The following is a 6213-nucleotide window of genomic DNA, read 5'->3' on the forward strand; positions in this document are numbered from 1 at the left end:
CATTCGATACAGAGGTATTGTAAGTATGGATAACATTTTAGTATATACAGGCAGGGTTGTTTGTTTTTTTGTTTTTGTTTCTTTTCTGTAACTGCCATATTGATTGTGGATGGTGTCCTGGAAACAGCGCTGTCACCTAAGACACTCAAACAAATTAAAAATACCCCAAGTATTTGAAAGCGCTCTGACAAATTAGCATACGTTGGTAGGGTAGTATTCTGCTAATAATGGTATCTGAGATAATTACTTAAATCTAACATCTTCAGTTAAGCCTTAGGGAAAATGCTGTTTTCTATTTTTATAATTTCATCAATGTGGCATGACATAGGCAGAAGCTGAGTAATGCTCCTGAGTATTTTAAGCTTGTAAATGCAGAACACAGGTATTCTGCCTCTTAACACTAGATGGCAGACGAAAATGGGAAAACATTTCCTTGTTTTCCGAGATAGAGTATTGAAAAATTAATTTGCAACTTGAATGAACATTCACTGAAAGTTCTCAAAATAATAAGAATGAAGACCATTGGGCACAGACACAAAATATCATGCTTATGATAGCGTGGATACTTTCTGCAGCCTTTGATTTGGCTGCAGTTTTTGGCACAAATACTACAAATAATCAAGTGGAACATTTCAACATGATTTTCTTATTGCTTTTTTATCTCCATTACTTCCCTTCAATATTTTGCTCTTGTCAAAGAAGAACTAAAAATTCTTGAAGCCTTAGGAAGAAGGCTTCAAACAACTCAAATGGGAGAGAAACTTTCAGAGAAAACTGTCCTTGCCAGGTAATCACATGGTTGTGAAATTGCCTTCTGTAAATCCAAAGCGCAAGCGATATAGGATATATATTGCAACTGCTTAGAGTTTTGGTCTTACATCAGTTATCTAAAGTAAGTAGGCTGCTTTGCTCCTTATTGTCACCAAATCTTCGAGAATAATATGGAAATAACTCGTTTGCTAAGGAGGAAACTCATTTTCATAGAATCAGGCACTGGAACAGGCTGCCCAGAGAGGAGGTGGGGTCACCATCCCTGGAGGTATGTAAAAGACATGTAGACGTGGCACTCCAGGGCATGGTTTAGAAGACATGGTGGTGTTGGGCTGACGGCTGGACTTGATGATCCTAGAGGTCTTTTCCAACCTTAATGATTCTATGATTCTATAAAATTGTTGTACTAAATATTATGTAATCAGTTCATCTAGCAGCCAGTGAATATTTTGAGTTATTACCACATTCCTCTCCCAGATATGTCTTCCAAAAGAAGTGTAGCAGGAGGGTCAGAGTCCCCAAGGGTACATCCACAGTGAATTATGCGTTAAAATGAGAGTTCGTCTAGTTGTAGCACCACACTAATGTGACTGCTTGCAGGATTTGAGCCGCTGTCTGCACTGTGGAGGAGGTGGTTGCTCTCTGTGCATGCGCAGGGTGCTGCCAGTTAACAAGACAGTCTGGACTTGCTGTACAAAAACCTGCTTTGGACTGCCTAGTGTGTATAGTTTGCAGTGCATTTATGGGACTGATAACCACCTCAGACTTCATTGCTGTTAAACCGTGATGTACATATACAGTACTAGAACAGTAACAGGTTGCACTAAATCCCTCCTGATCTTTCCCCCTCTGGGCTGCTCCTGTGGCTGCACAGACTCCAAGCCAGCCTGGCTATCTTCAGTGCCCCACTGGGCAGCGTGGGCAGCCTTGCAAACTATAATCGGAAAGACCCAAGTTATTCCAATGGTGTCTTTCCTGTTAGGGTTGTTCCAAATGAGAAAAGTAAGTGTAGTGGAACAGAAAGGTAAGTGCAAAAGTAAATATGACTTTTTTGCCTCAAGGTTAGGAAGTCATCTACAAGGATGGACATAGCTTCTGGTCTTGGTTCCTCAGATGATTCTTGTTATGCAATAGCTTTTGGTGTAAAATGCATATATAGGAGCAAACAACAGACTGTGGCATTCCCCTTCCCATGGGAGTGCTTTAGTCACAAGGATATAAATTTATGTCCTTCCTCTCAGGGCTGCTTTTTGGTTCCATGAATCTTCCATTCTTTTCTGGATAGGAACCTAGTTTCAACAAGAGGAGAAAACATTTTCCATTATGCCTTGCCAATAAATTGATGAACATGAAATTCTCTTAGGGAATCAGAAATATGTATTTAAGCCTTCTTAGGTTGAAAATAACACTGAACCTATTTTCTTTCATCACCTGGGTAAATATTCTATTCAAAATAGTGTTAAATAGGACATTCTACATAGATACATTGACAATAGATATTGTCAATGACCTTCTCTCTGTTCTTCTCCCCTCCTATTCCTGCTGTTCCTCCTCTCCCTGCCCAGGGATCTCCATTTTCTCACCCCATTTGAAAGAATTGGAGAAGCCCCAGCCTGTTCCTTGAAGGAATGGTTGTAAAGCACCGTTAGAGTTACATGCTCTGCGTTTTGAATGGGTAAATGTACCTGGCACTCGTTCGGAGTTAAGACTCTAAATTAGAAAGATCTGGGATGTACCTTCGCCCCTCTCTGTTCATTTTCCTGCTTTGCTAAATCCAAGAAGTTTCCTGCTTCCCACACAATGTAAAGGATCTTGGATATTAGGGATCTGGGTTCTAGATCCCTAAATCAGGGTTCTGGATTCTACTTGGGGAATTGGTACCTGAAGTCCTTTACACAGCTAGCCTTGATTTCCTGGGCCTCTGCAGCTCATAGTCAGTGATCTCTGGCCTTGATTAGTACTTCTGTGCATTCTAGAAAACTTGCTGCTGAAACCAAGAATGTACTAATCAAATAATAATATCGTAATTATGAATAATGCAGTTGATTACTTAGAATTTGAACTCCAGACTCATGCTAGAGGTCATATTGCAATTCCTTTTCAGCCCCCTGTCATTACTTTAATAGCCATTCTGTTGTTGTTTAGCACTCAGGAGCTGATAGATGTGAGTATAGTTACTGCAGCGTCTGGTTGAGAGTATGACTGTGCAAGTGCCAAAGTTCTTGGCATGAATGGAAGGAGGTCAAAACACACAGACTCTTTAGGTCCACTGGAATTAATTCACTGTCCTCATTGTTTGCAATTGCTTATTCAATATTGTCAGAGAAACTGAGTCATTGCTATTTACTTAGTCTTTTAATTAAAACGTTAAAATATGTCTGACCTTTGCACCAGTCCTTGAGGTATTATAGTAGGTTCCAACTTAGCATTTTTCCCTCTCTTAAAAAACTCTGTTTCTCATCTGTGGAAAAAGTACTTTGTAGTTCTTCTTCAAAAACAGTCCATCATAGTTCCTTCTTCTGAAGTTACACATTATTTCTCCATTTCTGTTTGCTCTGACCAGCCTCTGTGAGGCTCCTTATCTGTCAGTGGTGTTCCACAGCCCTGGTGGCAGGTGAGCTGTCAGGCCATTAGTGCCCTAATGGAGAATCCAGACTGTCTGGAATGCTGCAAATGAAAAAGATGCTTTTTGGCAGAAGCCTGCCTACCTGATTTATAATGATTTATTTCTGTCTCAACTTAAAGTAGCCTGATGAAAGTTGTAGAAGTACCAGTAAAAGCTCAGTATTGTGCAGGTAAACGTTATTTATTAAAGTCGCACAGAATTTTAGAGCAGCAGAAGGAAAAAGGCATTATTTAGAGAATGATTTACAAGCTGTGGAAGATAATTCTACCACCATAATTCAAGTACATGAATTAGGCAAACCAGTTCCAGGCTTTGGGCTGAGTGGAACTCTCAGTTGCCGCTGTCAGTAACATCTCTGAGATGAGAAACATGCCCAAAGAATGAGGTCAGCACTGGTGAATAATAAAGTTTTTACTGAAACAGGTTAAAAAGTTATTCTTTCAGACATAATCTCCTTAGGGATTAAAAAGAGACACGTAGTAATGTACGTAGTTAGTGGTACTGTTTTATGATGAGTGCCTGCGACATGCCTAGTTACGAGTCACAGGGGGCCCATACCCATTGTTTTTTCTCTGGCTTTAATGCCTGTGGCTAATTCCTACTGAAGGATGCACTTAATTTAGGAGAGTCTTGTTCCAAAATATTGCCTAACAGTAATTATGGGAGCTTGATGTGTTGCAGTCCTACATTTAAGACTATAAAGCTGGATTTGTTGTTATGTGACTTATAATCTTACTAAAATAACTTCCCCTTCCTTTAAAATCGTGGTTAACCTACCCATCTGGGAAGTGAACATGGTTTCATGGGAGGTGAAAGGCATCCAGGTCGTGTGTGTGTTTGTAGGGGAGCGGCTTTTGCACACACATAAACATGCACACCCACAAATAAAACATAGGCATGTTTAGGAGCTAGATCCACTTTGAAGGGTTTAAATTCCACTTTTGGTATATAAACAGGGTTAGCAGGACAGAACGTTGTCCCGTGTTCATTATAACGTTAACTTGAAAAGCTAAGAATAGTTTGCAGTGCATCTGAGCTGGAAATTGATGAGATTTTGGGTTGCCCTGACATTTTCTAGTAGTCTTTGGCTTCCCTAAAAGTTCTCCTTCCAGTCCAAAAGGGGTTTTGTCCAAATCAAAGCTTATCTCTTTCTGAGGAATGGAGTGATTGATGCAATTCATCATTTTGTGTCTTCTCATGTTGTGACAACACTATTAGTAGCTGCCTACATTGCATGACTGTATGTATGCTGTCTGCAATGCATTTTTCTCTATCTTTTGTTGGCACATTGGCTTTAGCTGTTGCATTTGAGGCTGCTTTAGTTCCATAGACCCTCTCTAGTACCTTTCTAACTATATAGGGTTGGAGTGCATCATTAAACCTGGTCTAAAGAAACTTTTACTTTAATATAACTATTGAATTAGTGGTGGGATTTTTTTCTTAAGAAACCAGAACTGTAGGAGGTTGTACCAGTACAGCAGCGAACAGATGTACATAATTTGAGTCCAGTACAGATGACTTACAGTTTATCCACCGCACTCTGGAAAAAACCAATATTTTAATACTGAAAAATATTCAGCTACCTTTCTGTAAATGCATCTGTGCTACAGGCTAAATCCCTGAACAGTACTTACTTGTAACTTCCACTGATCCCCTATATGAAAGAATCCATTTGCTAGCCATTATACTACTTCCAAAAGGAGTTTTCATTACTTTTCATGCTACTGGTATGTATTTACATTACTTAATACATGTCCTCAAATGTATTCTCTATCATTGGGGCAATTTCAATGCAATACTATGTTAACTCTTTTTATCTACCCTAGAATATGTTACTAAGTAGATGTTTTATATAAAAATATATTAAGGAGTAAATATTTCTCCCATCTTCTTGACAACCGAATCTTTCATTGCATACTCTAGTCTGTTCCACTGTATGAGGTCTATGGTAGCTGATTTTTACATTTTACTATTTGAAAAGAAATAGAATCACATCAGCACTAGGGAATAATTTTTGAGTTCTCTAAAATCCTTTAGAGAAATAGCCAACCATTCAAAAATTTGCTTTTCTTAATTAATTGGTTTTCATGACTTGACAAGTGCAGTAGCAATAATGTATTAGCTCTTCAGATCTACAGTATCTCACAGAGAAAAGAGGCAGACCTGGGTTTCTTAAATCAAAAGCAGACACCAGTATTTTCCACTTCATCTTTTCTTAAATAGGAACTTTTTAGAACTTGTTTATGCATTCCAAAGTAAAAGAGGGAAAACCTATTATCTTCACAAACTGTATTTAGTGAATAATGTCTGTCATGAGATGAAACAGTTGCTGGTTTTTAGAAGTTGGGGGGGAGGGTTAACACTAAAACACACATATTTCTGCTTCAGCATATATTCCTTGCCTGGCTTGGCAAAAAGCATCTGCAATGTACTGTAATTCATGCAGTTTTTGGAAGACAAAGGTTGTTTATTCTGGCAAAGATTTGGTTAAGGAATAATGTAATACCAGCCTATAAGTACTTCAAGGGCAGCTACAGAGTTAATGGAGCCAAATCTTCTCAGTGGTGGCAGGTGATCTAAAAGGGGACAATGGCCACTGTGGGAGGTTCTGAAGGAGCATTAAGAAGTAATTCTTCACCAAAACAGCACTGAAACAGGCTGCCCAGAGAGGTGGAATTCTGTATTTGAAGGATTTCAAGACCCAGCTGGACAAAGCTGTGTCTGACCTGATCGAGTGATGGTGATAGTCCCGCTTCAATAGGCAGTTACGCTCTGGAGGAAGACCTCAAGATATTCCTTTGAACCAATATTTCTAT

This window comes from Phalacrocorax aristotelis, chromosome 1, assembly GCF_949628215.1.
Source record: "Phalacrocorax aristotelis chromosome 1, bGulAri2.1, whole genome shotgun sequence".
Lineage (NCBI taxonomy): Eukaryota > Metazoa > Chordata > Aves > Suliformes > Phalacrocoracidae > Phalacrocorax > Phalacrocorax aristotelis.